This window comes from Squalius cephalus, assembly GCF_949319135.1.
Source record: "Squalius cephalus genome assembly, chromosome: 14".
In the NCBI taxonomy this organism is placed as follows: domain Eukaryota; kingdom Metazoa; phylum Chordata; class Actinopteri; order Cypriniformes; family Leuciscidae; genus Squalius; species Squalius cephalus.
The window spans coordinates 9,840,408-9,861,370 of record NC_137135.1 but is presented as its reverse complement, the minus strand read 5'-3'; the positions used below and the strand labels follow the sequence as shown (position 1 = coordinate 9,861,370).

The 20,963-nt window shown below is 42.2% G+C and overlaps 1 protein-coding gene across 2 annotated transcripts in view; it reads right to left on the bottom strand.

The window, feature by feature from the left end:
* Nucleotides 1-20,963, bottom strand: part of il1rapl2 (interleukin 1 receptor accessory protein-like 2) — a 579,732-nt gene that overhangs the window by 339,121 nt on the left and 219,648 nt on the right. The gene's annotated exons all lie outside the window — the stretch shown is intronic.

Sequence of the window (20,963 nt, the reverse complement as noted above, 5' to 3'; positions counted from 1 at the left end):
CGAATTGATCAAATAATATAAAATAAGATTCTGAATCAAAACTATAAGGAAACACCAGTAATTTGTTTAGGCTTGGTTTGTAGGGAATTCCAAACCTGCACACATATTCAAACGCACATAACTATAGAACCAATTCTTAATGTGCATGTGAACGCCATCAGCGTTTCTCACAGGATCGCGTTTAAAGTCTGTGTAGAGAGAATGGTGTCGTCTTGGCGGCCCCTAATTTAATAACAAATGATCGTTGTGACGCAAGCGAATCAATCAAAACTAACTTTAGCTGGAAAATAACTTTATTAAAGAACCGCAATAAAGCCAAAACAATCTTACCTTAAATTATACGTTTATCTCTGTAAAGCTGCTTTGAAACAATCTACATTGTTAAAAGCGCTATATAAATGAAGAAAAGAAAAGAAAAATCGGTATCGACGGTGAGTATGCAGGTAGGTAAAGTAGAGGGTCTGTGAGTCATGAATCAACGAGACCAGACGATGACTGAAGGTTGAGTGCTGAATATAAAGGGGTGAGATGACGAGGTACAGGTGATGATGATAATTACTCAGGGGAGAGTGAGTGCAGGTGCGCCAAAGAGGATATAGGGGAATGTAGTGCAGAGAAGACAGACGGTGAAGGTGGTGAATGTGACACCATGAGATTAAAAAGAGCCAATTTCTCTCCAAAGCGGTATTAGTTTTAGTGGTTTGTTAAAGAAATGAGAATCACTAATATTATCAGTTTACCTTACCTAATGCACTGAAAAAGTTTAAGATAGTGAGCTAACATTAATTACACTGTAATTTTGCAAGATGGCGGCGCGTGAACAACGCGAGGCTCAGCGTCTCTCCAGAATCTGCTACTTAGCGATTTTTTTATCTACTCTTGACTGGATTATTCATGCTTTTGACTGAAGCATTATTCAGCTTCTGGACATTTGGACTCAAAACTCCAATAGTTTTATCACCGATCTCCGACTCATCCCAGAGATCTCCAGAACATCGGAGGCTGCTCACTCTTCCTGGCCGGGCGGAAGTGCACGCAGACGGCGCCGAGAACGTAAACAAAGGCGGGGTAGGCGCGGAGGGCTACGAGCTAAGCTAAAGCTAACACCACACCGGCTCCCTTTACCCAGCATTCTCCTCGCCAATGTTCGTTCTCTGGCAAACAAAATGGATGAAATACGGCTCTCCATCACCAACAACAGACAGATTATGGACTCAAACATGGCTAAACAACAGCTGCCCGGGAAAATGCTATTGAGTTAGCAGGACGCCACACACACCGAGCCGACAGGATAGCAGATGACTCCGGCAAGACCAGAGGTGGAGGTTTGTGCATTTTTATCAACAATGCTTGGTGCATGAACTCTGCTACTACCGAGAGTCACTGCTCACCTAATGTGGAGTTTTTAATGGTCAAATGCAGACCTTATTATCTCCCCAGAGAACTTACTTCCATCATACTCACTGCAGTGTATATCCCCCCGGATGCTAATGCTAAGCTGGCTATGAAAGAACGTTATGCATCCATTAGCAAACATCAGACTAAACACCCTGAGGCTGCTTTTATTGTTGCTGGTGACTTTAACCACTCCAACCTAAAGACAGTCCTCCCCAGATTCCACCAACATGTCTCCTGTCACACTAGAGGGGACAAGACTTTGGACCATGTTTATTCCAACATGTCTGGAGCCTACAAAGCAACACCCCTCCCCCACATTGGACAATCTGACCATCTCTCCCTGTTCCTCACACCTCGGTACTCACCACTCATCCAACGTGTGAAACCCACTGTGAGGACAATAAAAGTGTGGCCAAAGGGGACAGACGCTGTGCTCCAGGACCGGTTCAAAAACACAGACTGGAATATGTTCATCCACACAGACTTGGACCAGTACGCCACATCTGTACTGGACCACATCTCCACGACTACACACAGTGTCACCACCCAGAAACAGATCACCATGTACCCCAACCAGAGGCCTTGGATGAACCGGGAGGTCCGTCTCCTCCTGAAGGCCCGTAATATCGCCTTCAGGTCAGGGGATGCACAGGCCTACAGTACAGCCAGGGCTAAGCTGAAGAGGGGCATCAAAAATGCCAAACACCACTACAAAGGGAAGGTAGAAGAACACTTCTCCAATTCCAACCCCCGACGTATGTGGCAAGGACTCCAGATCATCACAGACTACATGACCATCAAACCCTCCCCCGCATCCTCTGATGTCTCCTTCAACGAGCTCAACAACTTTTATGCTCGTTTTGAGCAGAGGAACCCAACAACTGCAATTAAGGCAGAGGTGACTCCAGACCACCAACCACTGACTTTCTCCCCCACTGATGTAGGAGCGGTGCTGAGCAGGATTAATGTCCACAAGGCTGCTGGTCCTGATGGCATCCCTGGGCGTGTTCTCAGAGCATGTTCTGGGGAGCTGGCAGGAGTGCTGACGGACATATTCAATCTGTCCTTGGCCCATGCTGTGGTACCGGCCTGCTTCAAATCCACCTCCATCGTTCCGATACCCAAAAACTCCAACCCATCAAGCCTCAACGACTACCGCCCGGTAGCCCTCACCCCAATCATCACTAAGTGCTTAGAGCGGCTGGTCCTAGCACACCTCAAATCCTCCCCACCCTGGACCCCCACCAATTTGCATACCGTCAGAACAGGAGCACAGAGGATGCAGTCTCCATAGCGCTGCACTCTGTCCTCTCACACCTGAACAATAAAAACACCTATGCTAGAATGCTGTTTATAGATTTCAGTTCAGCGTTCAATACAATCATCCCCTCACAACTCATTAGGAAACTCACAGACCTAGGCATCAGTTCCCTCATGTGCAACTGGTTACTGGACTTCCTGACCAGCCGGCCCCAACATGTCTGGCTGGATAACCACTGCTCATCCATCATCACAATGAACACCAGTGTACCACAAGGCTGTGTGATGAGTCCCTTCCTTTACTCCCTCCTCACCCATGACTGCAGACCTGTCGATGGTTCCAATACCATCATTAAGTTTGCAGATGACACCACGGTGATCGGCCTCATCAAAGACAGCGATGAGGCCGCCTACAGGGAGGAGGTGGATCGTCTGGCTGAGTGGTGCGACACCAACAACCTGCTGCTCAACACCGAGAAGACCAAGGAGCTCATTGTGGACTTCAGGAGGAATGCTGACCCACATCCACCCATCCACATCAAGGGGACGGCTGTGGAGCGTGTGAACAGCTTCAAGTTCCTGGGAGTCCACATCTCCGAGGATCTCACCTGGACGACCAGCTGTTCTAAGCTGGTCAAGAAGGCTCACCAGCGCCTCTTCTTTTTGAGGACTCTGAGGAAGAACCACCTGTCCTCAGACATCCTGGTGAACTTCCACCGCTGTACCATCGAGAGCATCCTGACCAACTGTATAACAGTTTGGTATGGGAGCTGCTCTGCCTCGGACCGGAAGGCGTTGCAGAGGGTGGTTAAAGCCGCCCAGCGCATCGCCGGAGCACTACTTCCTTCCATAGAAGACATCTACAGGAAGCGGTGTCTGAAAAGGGCTGGGAAAATCATCAAAGACCCCAGTCACCCAGCACATGGACTCTTCACCCTCCTGCCCTCTGGGAGGCGCTACAGGAGCCTCCGGACTAAGACCACCAGGTACCGGAACAGCTTTTTTCTTACAGCTGTCAGACTCCTGAATTCTGCCTCCTGATATTTCACCCATATTAAAACTCATGGACTGAACATACACGTACTCACAACCACTCATAACTGAACATACACACAATAGACCAAAAAAAAACAAACAAACAAAAAAAAAAAGCCGGCCGACAGTATCCCTATACACACAAAATAACATGGACTGAACCGCCACTTACAGCCACTTGCACTTTATATTATTACTGTATAATTTATCCATATATATCTCACTGATCTTAACTGCACTACTGTAAATACTGTATAGACAATCATACTGTACAATCCAATACAATAACTATAGTTCTACAGCTGTTTATTAATACTTGCATATTGTATATTTATGGTCTGTTATAGCCTTTCATATTTATAACCATACGTATAACCTGTTCATAGCTTGTACATTCACTACAGTTATAGTCTGTATACTCATAGTATATTCATAACATACCTTCATACTGTGTACATTTGTAATATATCTACAATATATCTATATTTTTGTAATATATCTATATTTTTGCTAAAGCACTTCTGGATGGATGCAAACTTCATTTCGTTGCTTTGTACTTGTGACATGTGCAATGACAATAAAGTTAAATTCTATTCTATTCTATTCTATTCTATTTCATGGCATTAAATAAACTCACCTAAAGGATTATTAGGACCACAATACTAAGACTGTGTTTGACCCCCTTTCGCCTTCAGAACTGCCTTAATTCTACGTGGCATTGATTCAACAAGGTGCTGAAAGCATTCTTTAGAAATGTTGGCCCATATTGATAGGATAGCATCTTGCAGTTGATGGAGATTTGTGGGATACACATCCAGGGCACGAAGCTCCAGTTCCACCACATCCCAAAGATGCTCTATTGGGTTGAGATCTGGTGACTGTGGGGGCCATTTTAGTACAGTGAACTCATTGTCATGTTCAAGAAACCAATTTGAAATGATTCGAGCTTTGTGACATAGTGCATTATCCTGCTGGAAGTAGCCATCAGAGGATGGGTACATGGTGGTCATAAAGGGATGGACATGGTCAGAAACAATGCTCAGATAGGCCGTGGCATTTAAACGATGCCCAATTGGCACTAAGGGGCCTAAAGTGTGCCAAGAAAACATCCCCCACACCATTACACCACCGCCACCAGCCTGCACAGTGGTAACAAGGCATGATGGATCCATGTTCTCATTCTGTTTACGCCAAATTCTGACTCTACCATCTGAATGTCTCAACAGAAATCGAGACTCATCAGACCAGGCAACATTTTTCCAGTCTTCAACTGTCCAATTTTGGTGAGCTTGTGTAAAATGTAAAGCACATTAGCCTCTTGTATGTAGGCTCTTTTTCCTATTTGTAGTGGAGATGAGTGGTACCCGGTGGGGTCTTCTGCTGTTGTAGCCCATCCGCCTCAAGGTTGTGCGTGTTGTGGCTTCACAAATGCTTTGCTGCATACCTCGGTTGTAACGAGTGGTTATTTCAGTCAAAGTTGCTCTTCTATCACCTTGAATCAGTCGGCCCATTCTCCTCTGACCTCTAGCATCAACAAGGCATTTTCGCCCACAGGACTGCCGCATACCGGATGTTTTTCCCTTTTCACACCATTCTTTGTAAACCCTAGAAATGGTTATGCGTGAAAATCCCAGTAACTGAGCAGATTGTGAAATACTCACACCGGCCCGTCTGGCACCAACAACCATGCCGCGCTCAAAATTGCTTAAATCACCTTTCTTTCCCATTCTGACATTCAGTTTGGAGTTCAGGAGATTGTCTTGACCAGGGCCACACCCCTAAATGCATTGAAGCAACTGCAATGTGATTGGTTGATTAGATAATTGCATTAATGAGAAATTTAACAGGTGTTCCTAATAATCCTTTAGGTGAGTGTATGTTACAATTTAAACGTAAATGCACACTGTTCTAGATGGGGGGCATCATCCCTTACATTTACATGGCTACATTGTTATGCTGATAATATAATTTGTAAGGAAAATTGTGCATTAAATAGGGAAGTATTTCTGGAGAAACTTTTTCAAAAGAAACACACACACACACACACAAACACACGTCTCTTTGCAGTGTCGGCAAAGCTGTTTTAACAACGAATCTGAATGAAACAAAAAGGAGGATTGTGTGAAATGGATCAATCAAAAAAATGTTGTTTATTAACCAGCTATATTCACAGACTGACATAAATGCAGTACAAGTTAACGCCATGGGTCATAAGGTGCACTGCATACTTTTATGCATACTGCATAATTTTAGTACAGAAGGTGTTTTTCCACATTAAGCATTTTAAAGTGTCCCCAACACACCTTCACTCATACTAAACTCCTTAAGAGTCAGCGAGCTTCCGACTTCTCCAAGTGACAGTGCATGACGAGCGCGAGGGAGAGACGCAGCAGTGCACAGATCGCTCGTCTCTCTATATATGAAGTAAATGGGAGCGGGAATTCACTGCATTATGAATGTGACACTTGAGGGAGTTAACAACACTGTACGCAATACCCCCAACTTCACACCAAATGTCAGGCCCTGTATATAGGCTAGCCTACAGTATATAAAGATTCTTGTGAAATGTACCTTAGCATATTAGAGGAAGACGCTGATATCTCGATTGAATTGATGCTTGAAGAATGCACTTCCACAGCAGCCATAATTAACAGCAGGTAGCGGTTAAAGTTTTCGGTAACACTTTACGGTAAGGGTACATGAATTATCATGAATTCATGTATAAATTCATGCATGAAATATGCATTCATTCATGCATTAATATCTCATGAATCATCAGGAACTAACACGAGTTCAACGTTTTTCATTCATGACTTCATGGATGAACAACACCTTAATTAAAACATTAACTAAGATGAGTACATCATCATGAATTATGATTTATTACGCATGATCATGATGTTTTCTTTGTTCACACAAAAAATTGGTATTTACCACCCATTGTGGATAAAGCTATGGTTATGGTACATGAATCATCATGAATTCATGCATAAAAAAGTATTAATTCATGCATGCAAGACTACTCTTCGAATTATTAAAGGAATGTACACAAATCCACATTATCTAATGCATGCATACAGGCTAGAACAGTATATCAATTAATGTGAGAACTTTTTTTCTGAATTATGATCTGAGTTATCCAGCATGTTCATGTCTTCTTCATAGCCTGCAGGTAAATGGACAGACCCCAAAATTGGCCAATCACAGCACATAACATACGAATTCTGTTGGTGTTCAAATACAGTAGTCATCATTAACTAAGCATTATTTATCAATGATTTCATCATGTGTGTGGCCCCTCAACTAAAGTGGTGACTTGGTGCTTTGAAACACTGATGAACAATGTGTTTTCATTATGATCTGAGTTATCCAGCATGTTCATGTCTTCTTCATAGCCTGCAGGTAAATGGACAGACCCCAAAATTGGCCAATCACAGCACATAACATGCGAATTCTGTTGCCATTCAAATACAGTAGTCATCATTAACTAAGCATTATTTATCAATGACTTCATCATGTGTGTGGCCCCTCAACTAAAGTGGTGACTTGGTGCTTTGAAACACTGATGAACAATGTGGCATAACTGTGAAATGACATGAATATGAGCATGAAAGTTCAAGCCTTTGCAAACAATGTACTGTAGACACAAATGGACTTTGATCTTAACTTGCAACGTGATCTCATGAGAATACATGTGTATTTTTACGTAAAGTGTAGTTCTACCATACGTACATTTATTTATGTTTTATACACACAGAAAGTATAATACTGACAGTGGACAGCACAAAAACGTAATTTATTTACTTATAAACAACTTATACAAACAACGACGTACAAATTTGGGCGTATTCCTATTTAACTTATGCATATTAAAATCGTGGCATTAATGTTTTGACACATGATACACTAAAACACAACATAAATTCACAAAAGAAATCAATTTTATTATCTTAATGTGATCCAAATCTTTAGAATCCATACGTTGTTTGCAAGAAACAGATCCAAATGCAGCCCTTTATCCAGTGATCATCATCTCCATTTCTCAGCGGAGACCGTCAACGTCATATCCCGGCATTCCGCGCTCGTGGTGAATTCAAATTCAAAAATTGCGCCCGAAGCGTTACGACATGTTTTACGGCAGTGATATCAAACGCTCATTGGCTCTCGCATGCTTCGTCACAGATTGCGACATGCCGTGTTTAAGTTGTGTACTACATTTGAAATGGAGAAGCGTGCGCGCCTTCACAGAGCGAACAGCGAACCGAAACCGAATCAACATTTTCATGGATTAATAACTTAAATTCTGCTCTGTAACGTTACCTCATACATAACTATTATATACTGCCAGAGAGGACTGCGACACATCGTCATGTGAACGACTTTTGGTACCGGTTTTGACATTTTCTCAATAAATAAATGATTGTGATTGTCTGTCTGTTGTTTTAATTTATATGTAGTTACGTAGTTTTAAGAAATGGTTAGGTTTAGGGGTAGGGGTAGGATTAGTGGCTCAAACTATCTTTTAATGCTACATTGTTAATAAAGCTGCCATTTCCCTACACACATCTGTCCATTACGTTTTATCCTTTTAATATTATCTATAAAATGGGTATGTTTAGGTGTGGAGTTAGGGTTAAGGGATCTTACATTTATAATCTATTAAATGGTAAAAGGGAAATTATACAGATATCTTTATGATATGAAATATTCGTAAATAGTTTAACGTATGTTTTTTAGCTGTAAAATCGTAATAATATTATGTAACTTTACTGCTTTATTCTGAAACCAAACGGTATAAACCAGTTAAATCAACAGCTGGAAAGAGCTGAGAAGGAATTCAGTATACACCATGAACTTTATTTTAAGTGCCTGTATATCTGAAAACTCTTTACAAAACCATAAAGCTGTTACAATTTCATGATATGGAGGAGTCACATCAGTTGCTTTATACGTTAAAAGGTGACTCTTTACCCAAATAGAGATCAAGCTGTTTGTGAAACTTTTTTTTTTAAACAGCTTTATGGTTTTTAACTGGTTTATACCGTTTAAGAATAAAGCAGTGAAGTTAAGATCAAAGTCCATTTGTGTCCACAGTACATTGTTTGCAAAGACTTGAACTTTCATGTTCATATTCATGTCATTTCACAGTTATGCCACATTGTTCATCAGTGTTTCAAAGCACCAAGTCACCACTTTAGTTGAGGGGCCACACACATGATGAAGTCATTGATAAATAATGCTTAGTTAATGATGACTACTGTATTTTAATGCCAACAGAATTCATATGTTATGTGCTGTGATTGGCCAATTTGGGGGTCTGTCCATTTACCTGCAGGCTATGAAGAAGACATGAACATGCTGGATAACTCAGATCATAATGAAAACACATTGTTCATCAGTGTTTCAAAGCACCAAGTCACCACTTTAGTTGAGGGGCCACACACATGATGAAGTCATTGATAAATAATGCTTAGTTAATGATGACTACTGTATTTGAATGGCAACAGAATTCGTATGTTATGTGCTGTGATTGGCCAATTTGGGGGTCTATCCATTTACCTGCAGGCTATGAAGAAGACATGAACATGCTGGATAACTCAGATCATAATGAAAACACATTGTTCATCAGTGTTTCAAAGCACCAAGTCACCACTTTAGTTGAGGGGCCACACACATGATGAAAGCATTGATAAATAATGCTTAGTTAATGATGACTACTGTATTTGAACGCCAACAGAATTCGTATGTTATGTGCTGTGATTGGCCAATTTTGGGGTCTGTCCATTTACCTGCAGGCTATGAAGAAGACATGAACATGCTGGATAACTCAGATCATAATTCAGAAAAAAAGTTCTCACATTAATTGATAAACTGTTCTAGCCTGTATGCATGCATTAGATAATGTGGATTTTTGTACATTCCTTTAATAATTCGAAGAGTAGTCTTGCATGCATGAATTAATACTTTTTTATGCATGAATTCATGATGATTCATGTACCATAACCATAGCTTTATCCACAATGGGTGGTAAAGACCATTTTTTTGTGTGAACAAAGAAAACATCATGATCATGCGTAATAAATCATAATTCATGATGATGTACTCATCTTAGTTAATGTTTTAATTAAGGTGTTGTTCATCCATGAAGTCATGAATGAAAAACGTTGAACTCGTGTTAGTTCCTGATGATTCATGAGATATTAATGCATGAATGAATGCATATTTCATGCATGAATTTATACATGAATTCATGATAATTCATGTACCCTTACCGTAAAGTGTTACCAAGTTTTCTATGCAGAATTTTATTTTATGACAGTCACAGGACCGATTATTCGATCCAGTCAAGTTGATGGATAAAAATACAAATAAAACAAGCATGTAATGAGTAACGACCATACACGGAAGGAAAACAGCAGAGTAAAAGTACCCATACATCACTTAAAATGTACTAAAGTAAAAGTAAAAGTACACAATTTTTAAACTACTCAAAAAAGTCAAATTAAAAAAACTACTTAATTACAGTAACGTGAGTATTTGTAATTTGATACTTCACACCCCTGCTGGTTTCATGTCATGTGCTTCCTTTGATCTTCATGTTATCTTCCATGTGTCTGTGTCATGTTCTCATTTGTTGATTTAGTCATGTGTTTCTCAATTCTGTTTTCTCTTTGGTTCTCTGTCCTTACAGGGGTTCTCTGAAGTGGTCCCACTGTTGATGGCTATTATGTGTGTTTGGGCCACATACTGCTCATCACCCCTTGAATCTGCTCCAGAACCTGCTTCAACCCCAGAGACTCATGTCCACCTCGAACTAGGGATGTCCCGATCAGGTTTTTTTGCCCTCGAGTCCGAGTCCGAGTCATTTGATTTTGAGTATCTGCCGATACCGAGTCCCGATCCGATACTTAATACATAAAAAAAGAATAAAGAAGAGCGAAAAAACAGATCCAGGATGTTCCTTATTTTTGATTTAATTCACCTTATTTTAACATTCAACAACTCTGTTAACAAACAGAGCACTTCTGTGAGGTAGCTTGAACAATCAAGTAATAAATAAATTCTTCACTTTTGGACTTTAGTGCAACAGTAAATATAAAAAAGTCTAATATATAAACAAATAGCACCTCAACTTAAAATACCCGGCAGGCATGTGAACAAATAAAAAATAAAAGTGCTACAGTGTTTGCAAAGCCAGTAATGTGCTTTTAGGAACTGCACTCCTCTACACCGGTTGGTTTCACACTGCACTGTTAGCGGAGCGTGCAGTGCGTATTTTTTTCGCCGCCCATGTTAACAGATTAAACCAGGCTTTAGAGCATTCACACCGCGCGCAGAGGCGGCGTGGCAGTGCGTATAGCAGAGCAGAGCAGGAGTGCCGCGATCGTTTCGGCGCCGAGTCTATTTTTGCTGCGCCGCTTTTGCTGAATTAAAGTGACAATACATTGATCATGGCCAAAATACACCGCAGTTTTATCCAAAAAGTGCATTGATGATATCTATTGTGTTTTAAACAGTCAATCAAACGACCAACAGCAATTTAAAAAGAAAACAAATGTCCAAAAACAAACTTGTTGCCATGACAATAACAAAGAAAAACAAAAAAAAAAACAAAGATGAACAAAAAGTTATATGAAATTATTAATAAAATAAGCTTCTTGACAAGTCTTTATTCTTAAATGTATTTGAAAACGAAAAAAGTAATGCCAACTTATCCATTATAGAGTAGCCTACTCTGTCTGTAGCCTGCCCTACACAACCCGCGGTTCAGCCGCGCGTGACAAAAGCTGCCAGTGTGAAAGCAAAACGCGCGTGTCCTGCCCCTGCTCACCATATGCACTGCTCCTGCGCTGCTTACACTCTGTGTGTGCAGTGTGAAACCAGCGTAACTCTGTGCCACCGCATAACTATAGATGTGTTAAAAAATAATGAGAATATATATACATATATATCCGAGTCCTGATCGGGAGGTAACGTCCGATTCCGATCGAGTCTGAAAACACGTGATCGGGCCCGATTTCCGATCACGTGATCGGATCGGGACATCCCTACCTCGAACACGACTGCAGAGGTCGTACCAGAACTTTCTCTTTGCCTCGACACAACTGCAGAGCTCTTACACGAACTTCCTGAAAACCAGACACCTTGTTGATCCAGTGATATTTGACAAAATAAACAGTCAAATCATGTGTAATTATTGCTATTTTTTCACTACTGCATGAGCTCGTATTTATTTTATATCAACGAACTAAAAGGTGTGCCTAACACATGAACACTTTCCAGTTGATTTTATAACTGTCATTCTTTTTAAATGCTATTGAACTTAGAAACCTGTATACCCATGTCGTATGTAACTTTAGAGACCGTCCCTAAATTTGCAAATATCAAACGTCAAGCCAACTTTATGCCAGTATTTCACTGGGAAATGCTTAGCATGACACTTTGTGTGTTACGTTCATATTCCATCTGCTTGCCTGTTCCCTATATAGTATAGCCTACATTCCCAATAAGGTGCGAGTTTGGTCTTTTATATCACTGTATTTAGTCCATTAAGCTATGTTAAGTGTCCCGACAGCAGGGGAATCCTGGAGTATGATGTATTGACGGAACCCTGAGTATTGCAGCACAGCGCCGTGATAGAAAGTTAAGGAAACTAAACAGCCGAGAGTAATGTCTACTACCTCAGATTTAAAGGGCACCTATTATGCAAAATTCACTTTTACATGGCGTTTGAACATAAATGTGTGTTGGCAGTGTGTTTGTTTTTATTTAAAATCCCCATAAATCATAAGCACTGTCTCGGAACCATTCTCAGATTCGGGGCAATGTGACGTTCTTTTGCACAAGCCCCTCCCACGACTGTTGACTGACACTACAGTTTTAGTGTAGACCCGCCCCGAGTGAGCTGTACACAGCCCGCCATTGTTTCGACGCCGGAGCAGCTTTAGACAAGAATGTCTTCTAAAGCGATTTAGGTGTTTTGTTGTTGGATGTAAGAATGAACATAGCAGTCGTCATTTACTCTCGTTGTTACTCGAGGATGGATCTGTAAGGATCTGATGGATCAGCTTACAGTCTCCGGAGATAGGCCTAACGTTACCGATCATGGCAGAAATGAAAGTGAGAGCATGCACTTTATGACAGCTCATCGAGTCTTTCTATGGATATAAAGTTTACCAGTTTATTAAGCACCCACTGAAAAGGTGTGTATATATTAGTTTACTGTTAGTTGTAACGAGTGTTTTGTGTACTTCGCTGTGTATGTTGATGATAATGAAAGGAAGAGAGAGAGTGAGTTTATGGATAAGACTTTAATGCGCACTTACAGTGATTCTCTGGAGTAAAACTAACACTTCATCTTTTGTGTGATGTACAATAAACTTCATTGAACTCATCAGTATATTTTTGGCCATCATTCGGACGCGGTCTGCTACAACAGGCTTGTACCAATAGTGGATAAAAGCAAGATGAAAAATAAGTTATAAACGTAATTAAACTAGACAATACCTGTTCTATTTCCATACAGCATATCTAGGCATTATTGTCCCTTTGGGTCGAAATGACCACACCACTGAGAGTTTCCGTTCTGATATTATCATTCTGTGAGATGAGATTGTCCTGCTCCGCCCTCTGGGCCGGCAGAAACAGCTCATTTGCATTTAAAGGGATACACACTAAAACGGTGCATTTTTCTGAGCCCCAAAAAGCTGCTTACATGTACAAAGGTAACCGTGAATAATTAAATGTAAATGCAATTTTTGTGTCTTTATCAGCTTTTCCATATATATAGCTACGGGCCCTGATAATCATCACAAATACTTACTGCTCCACTTCTGTAAATCCATTTTTATGAATGAATGACTGTCTCTCAACCCCTTGCTCTAGTCTTCGTCAACAGCCGCTTACACCACCTGCTTGTGAAGTCGACTAACATCAGATGGAGATTATGAATCGGCAATCTACTGATATTCCTGCAGATCCTGGATGTGAAATTTTGAATTTGAACCACTGAATTTGTGGAAGCGAATTTGTAAAGCAATATAAAATGGACCGGAAATTGACTGTCAAATATTATAGGTTGTATTTTTAAACAGAATGAACATTTTGGAAGTGAAATCTGAAAGGTGAAAATGGATTATTAAATGTGTGTGAAATGTTTTGAATTGAAATATTCACATCTTAAATATACAACCCTTTTGAATTTCAGCCCATAAAAATGCAAGCCCTAAAAATACAATGCATTAAAATGCAAGCACGGTTAATGCAATGCATATTTTTCAAGTAGTATAATTCAACAAGCTTTTTGTTTCAAAAACATTTGCCATTATTTTTCATCCATAGGCGTGCATCTTTTTTTAAAAACCCGGTTTTTATGTGCTGATGTTTTTCCAGCTGTGACTTGCAGTTCTCTTACAAGAGTACTCTCGTGTTGCGTAAGCTAGCTTACGCTACGGGAAAATCCCTTTTCTCGAGAATACTGAAGCCAAAAATTATCCTTAATTTTGTATTATTTTAAAACGCATTTTGATGCAGAGAGCAGACCTAGGCGAGGCAGCTCGGGCGCCTATTGGCTGCTCTGGTGGCAACTTATCGAGAGGCTGCTCGTGACGTAAGCACCAATGAGGGCTCTGGCGCTCACGTTTTTTCTTCCTAAAAGAGCCGAGGCGTTGTTGCAAATGCCTCATGTTTCCAAATGCGGCTCGTGTAGAGCCCCTCTCAGCGACTGGGACCGCCACATCCTGTGCGCTTGCGGGCTCGACTAGCCATTTTCGATGTGGACTCCGCGCCTCTGCCCCTCTCGTCCGGGCTGCGCCGCAAAAAGCGCCGCTCGCAGAGACCACCGGAATGCGATCCTGTTTGCGAATGCACGCCGGTGGAATCCCCGCGTGCAACGCTTCCTGAGTCTCCCACCTCACTCACGGATGAGTGGCTTCTGCCACCGCTCCCACCGTGCTCGACGAGTTCAACAGGGACAATGCAGAAGAGGACAGCTGCTCTCTTCTCGCTTCGGGGATCGAAGAGTGGCCGGGCCCCGTTCCGGGCCCCGTTCCGGGCCCCATTCCGGACCCCGCCCCTTCGCTGCAAGAGTTCAGTGGAGTACGGGTCAGCGTCGACTCCGACCTTCTCCGCCTCCTTACTAAGGCCGTGGAGGACCTCAGCCTCGATTGGTCGCTGCCCGAAGAGCCAGCGGCCAACAGTCTTGACGGCTGCTTCCTCCCTGGACGCCGCTCGACACCTCACTCGAGGCCCACTCCCTTCCTGCCCGAGCTGCACGAGGAGCTATCTAAGTGTTGGAAGGCGCCATTTTCGGCTAGGCTGCGGACTTCTGTCTCTTCAACCCTCTCTACTGTTGACGGCGCGAAAGACAAAGGCTACCAGTCCATTCCTCCCGTCGAGGAAGCTGTGGCGACACACCTTTGCCCGCCGTCCGCCGAATGGCAGTCCAAGGCCGCTTTGCCCTCTAAAGCCTGCCGGACTACTCCGGCCCTCATCGGTCACGCCTACGCCGCCACCAGTACGGCCGCTTCAGTGCTTCACTCCATGGCTGTGCTTCAAATTTATCAGGCCAACCTTCTCTGCTCTATGGACGAGGCGGGCCCGGATCCTGAAAGCTTCACGGATCTCAGAAGCGCCACGGACTTAGCTCTACGAGCCACCAAGTCCGCTGCACAGGCCATTGGGAGGAACATGGCATCTCTGTCAGAGATGAAGGACTCCGACAGAGCCACCTTCCTCAACGCACCCGTGTCTCCTTCCGGTCTCTTCGGCCCGTCTGTAAAAGGCTTTGCTGAGCGCTACTCAGAGGTACAGAAGACGTCGCAGGCCATGCGACACTTCATTCCCAGGCGCTCGAGTTCCGCGACAGGTCGTTCTAAAAAGCAGCCGCCTGGCCGGAACACAGCGCCCCCGCCAGCTTCACAGCGCCGTCAGCCCAGGGACTCAAATCAGCGCTCGCGCTCCTCGAGCCGCCGTAGGCCGCCTCCCCCCCGGGGGACCCAGGCCCAAGATTGCGCTGAATCCTGAGCCTCCCAAGTCTCCCTGACCACTCTGAGAAGACGACGATGGTCGAGTCCCGCTGCGGCCAGACCGCCATCGAAAGCGTGTCAGAATGGGTGTTGAATATTATAAAGCGAGGCTATTCGCTGCAGTTCGTTCGCAGACTCCCGTGCTTTCGAGCCAGGGTCGAAACTACGGTGAAAGGCGAAGTAGCCCATCTACTTCGCGCCGAGATAGCGAAACTGCTGAAAAAAGGGGCCATAGAAACCGTCCCTCTGGCACAGAGCGAGTCGGGCTTCTACAGCCGTTACTTCCTAGTACCCAAGAAGGATGGCGGTCTCAGACCCATCCTGGATCTCAGGCGTTTGAACAAAGCCCTTATGAAGAGGTCGTTCAGAATGCTCACAACCAGACAAATCCTCGCGCAAATTCGCCCGAGGGACTGATTTATTTCAGTGGATCTGAAGGATGCATATTTTCAGATACAAATAGCGCCCTGTCACAGGCCTTTCTTAACCTGTTAAGCCTCACCAGTGCGTCGGCGCACTGAAGCGTTTTTTTTATATATATAGCTCAAAGTTACTATCAGATTTAATGTTATACTTCGACAAACTATACATCATTAAAAAGATATAAGACTCAAGTTTCAGTATTTGACCACTATTGTATTCTGAGAAACTTATAGCGACAGTTATTTTTTAATTTGTGTCAGGAGTTATGAAATGAAAAAATGAGTCGATACCTTTGATATGAATTATGCGCGTCAGCTGCTTTCATTCATAAAAAACTCCCGTGCTGTCGTCATGACAGCGATACACAAAACAACGTCCCTCAGGGCTTTAGCTCAAAAATGTGCAGATTTGGAGAAATATTGATATATTCTCATAGATTCACATCATATTTCTATAGACAGGAATAATATTTATTGAATTTATACCCAAATGCGTCGATGTAATCATTATGAGCGCTTGCATACTCTGATACTGTGTTTTCAATCCATACCAACAGCCTGAGGGCGCTATATGCACAATAATTGTCCATATATGGAACATGAAGAAGAGCCATGATCATGTGACATTCCAGGACGTCACTGATACACACAAATCTACAGAGTTCGCACTGTAAAATGCAGATACAGATGTTTTGAAGATAATAAACATGATTGCAATGATATTTGAGTTACCTGTGTTTTTCAAGACATGCCAGGTATTTTCATAATAATAGATTATATTTATAATGTAATGCTAATCTATATAGACTATCATTGTGCAGAACAGTATACAATAGTATATTTTCTGTCTAATTTTTTTATCTGAAGCCAAATTAGATCACAGAAGATTATTTAAAATACTCCACTTGCGTTATAAAAGTAAGTTTGGAGCACAAACATGGTTTTAATCTCATAAATGGTCGTGTATTGATGGTGTGCTAAGCTAACATGCTAGCTAGCCCTAGGTGCACCTGCAACCTAGAAGTTATACTTTTATGTTTTTTTGAATGCTTACTGAAAGTTTCTTTATTCAAGAATGTTCTTTATTCTTTATTTAAAATGTGAGGTGAACTTTGAGAAAAGAAATTAGGGACTGAAACCCTATGAATAGCATGTGAATAGCCAGTCGTTAGTAGCTATAATGCAGACAAAAGAAATGCATATTTCGAGCCATAACCAGGCTGGAGAGGTGTGAATGTGTGCAGGGGGAGACTGAGACTGAATGGGGCTCGTTTGCACCACAAAACAATAGAGACAATATACTGGATAGATGGTTAGAAGATGACAATAAACATCAGAAGCATCTTAGCGTCAAATCAAAATAAAGTCAACTGACATGGTCTTGAAAAACATTTAACTAAATACAGAGTTTTGGACTTATTATCTTCAGATTTTAAACATAAAATGTTTAGACATGTGGCTTTAGCTGTAGTGCATTTCTAGATTGCTCCAGTGCCAACTTCAATTTTATTTTCATGAGGATGTTTCATAAAAATTAATTTCTAATAACTTTACAAAACTTTGAAGCTATTTATAACAATTTTGTCATTATGATAATAATTAATTCTACATTTACAATAAATGTCATTTCTGGGGATTTTTCAAAAGTGGGGTTGCAGCTTAACAGGTTAAGATTCGCCTTCGAGGGCCAGGCCTATCAGTACACCGTCCTTCCGTTCGGCCTGTCTTTAGCACCTCGTACATTTACGAAGTGCATGGACGTGGCGCTCGCTCCCCTGAGAGAACGGGGCATGCGAGTACTGAACTATTTGGACGACTGGCTAATTCTAGCGCAGTCAGAGGTGGAACTGACAAAGTCAATTGGACCAAGAGTTCGCTGTCCCCCAGCCAGAAAATCTCTTTTCTGGGAACAGATTTGGACTCAGTGTCAATGACAGCGTGGCTTACGTCACCTCTGCAAATACAGCGCCTGGCGGCGTCATTCAAGGTTGGCAATGTCACTCCTCTCAAAAGTTTTCAGAGGATGCTAGGCCTGATGGCCTCAGCCTCAGCAGTGCTTCGGCTGGGCTTGCTTCACATGTGCCCACTTCAGCACTGGCTGAAGTTTCAGATCACGGAACCTTCACACATTGGCAGAACGCCTCCTTGTGTGGTCGCAGCACAACCTGCGCTCGCTGAGAGCGGCGCATGTGCCAGGCTGTCTGAACGTGGGTCCAGACATGCTGTCCAGGGACAACGTTCCACCAGGGGAATGGTCCCTTCACCCTCAGGTAGTCCAGTTACTGTGGGACACCTTCGGCAGAGCGGAAGTTGACCTCTTCGCGTCGCTAGACAACGCTCAATGCCCAATATTCTTTACAAAGAACAGGGACACGCTGGCCCACAACTGGCCCAGCCGCCCGCTCTATGCGTTTCCCCCAATTACGTTGTTACCACAAGTAATCAAATGAATCAGGGAGAACAAATGCTCTGTGCTCCTCGTAGCGCCGCTTTGGAGGAACCAAGTTTGGTTCCCGGAGCTGATGCACTTAATGAGCACGGCCCCATGGCATTAAAAGGGCTTGATAGTCGTGTGAGTGAACTTTAAATGTGTGTAATTCTGCATATGAATATAACTTCATGTTTCTGCTACCTTTATCTGCCATTCTTGGTCTCTCTTTAACCGCCTCGTTTTGACTAAACCAGTCATACATAGGAGATTTACAGTAAAATGTATTGTTCTGTGTGTACAATCTTTCTGGGTAGAAATGACGAAATTTTATACCATCATAAACTATGCAAATAAGTTCTCCTGACAAGACATAGAAAAATCTTCCCGCCCGAGATGCTCTAAGATGATTGGTCCGCGTACGCAGAGTAGGTGTGAACCCATCTTCTCCATAAGAGACTGACACCGAAGTTTCTCGGTGAGCACTTTTCCTGTGAGAGGTTTTCCTGGGTCCATGGCTCCTTCGGGAGCTTTTCTCTGTTTCTCCTTTCTTTTTCTCTAAGTCTTTTCTTTATTTTCGTCTTCGGACTCTCCCTACGTTCAGTGAAGCGAACGTAGCCGGCAACTTCAACTCAAAGAAAAAGACTCTTTTGAAATTCCCGCGACCGTGCTCAGCTCCTATTCCTCTCCGGTCAAACTTCGGGAAACACCAACTTCGGCTTCGGCCACCGTCTCCGGACGCGCACCTCCGCGTCACTCCCGACCTTTCTTTTCTTTTCTTTACTAAGTTTTATTTTCATATTCGCCTCTCCCCCCACGAGGGAGATGAACTCTGAATCATGTCTTTGGTAACTTCACGTTCGGTGAACCTTTAAAACTTTGCGCGAGTCTGCTCACACCGGAAGACACGGGAGAACACACACGCCTTCACTCAGAACGACACACATGCCTTCTTGCCTCAACACCACAGACCACATGCAAGTATCGAAATCTAAATGATGTTTAAGGTTGCCTATTCCCTTTTTCAAGGTGATTTTATTCCTTGTTGTCTGTCAAAAGGTTACTGTCTGTGATTTTTGCCTAATCTTTCTCTGATCGCACATGTTGCTTTCACTTTCGCTCGCTCATCCTCTCCATCTCTCTCATTTTCCGATCTCTCTCTCTCTCTCATTTTCGTTATTCGTTTAGTCTTGTATTTGTTTACGTGTTCTGTATATATATATATATACATATATTCTGTGTGAATCGTAGATTGTATTCCTTAGTTTGCATTTATTAAAACCCAATATTCCTGATTGATTCTGTCTGTCTGCTCATGTTACGAAGTCAATGAAAATGTTCGATCTTAAGCTACAAAGCTGATTTGTTACTTTTCAGTAACCTAAATTTTATAAGGACAGGAGAATGGTTTCATGGCCAGAAACTATTCTTCCTGAAATTATAAGAAGTGATAACTTTATTGAGAAGTTGATAAGTTAATCTTACGGCCGTTTTGCTGGACAAACAACTGTTTGATAATTACATTAATTTCCATTAAGGGTTATCTCATAATCGATCTGAAATAGGATTATTGATATATGAATGAGGAATTATAATTCGTTGTGATTGATTATTCATATATACAAATCGATCTATTTTCGACTTCGAATAATTTAATGTAACTGTAATATGCAATATATTAATAATATTCATGATTAATTATTAAAATTCCCTATAGATCATTTGAGCTAATGTTAATGTGCTACCCAGTGCGGTTACACAAAATAAAAAGTCACCTCACCTCAGAAAACAAACTTCTGTCAGACGTTATTCTGTGCTCGTAGCGTGCACTATTAAATTGTTTGCAGAAATGAGGAGGTGTGCGCTGTATATTACTTCACTATAAAATGCAAAATAAATTACGAGCATGCAACGTCGTAGATATGTTGTCAATTAGTAAAATCAATTTTGGTAATGAAATTACCAAAAAGTACCAATAAATTACGTAACCACTGCTATCGTATGGTCTGTACTATCATATGGTCTGTCAGTGTGCAACATTGCATTAGGTGATGTGGCTTTCTCAGATTATAAATCACTTTTTTATAAGTCACTTTTGGTATTCCCTTCAGTCATGAGAGAAGTACATTTTGTGTTTCTACTCGCTGTGTTCGAAAATTTGATTCTACAGCTATTGAACGCTTTGAAAATTTGTTTATCAGCCCCCCAAGCCACTGCCACAATGCACCGCAATAACGAGTGTACAACCGATGTACGCTCAATGGCTAGAGAATACCCATAATGCACTGTGAGTGTTGCACGCTGAATGAATTCCCACGCCTCGCCAGGAGATGCTGCCACCGCTGAATCAATCATACATTTTCCAAATCGCGCTGGTCCTGCGTAATATCATAC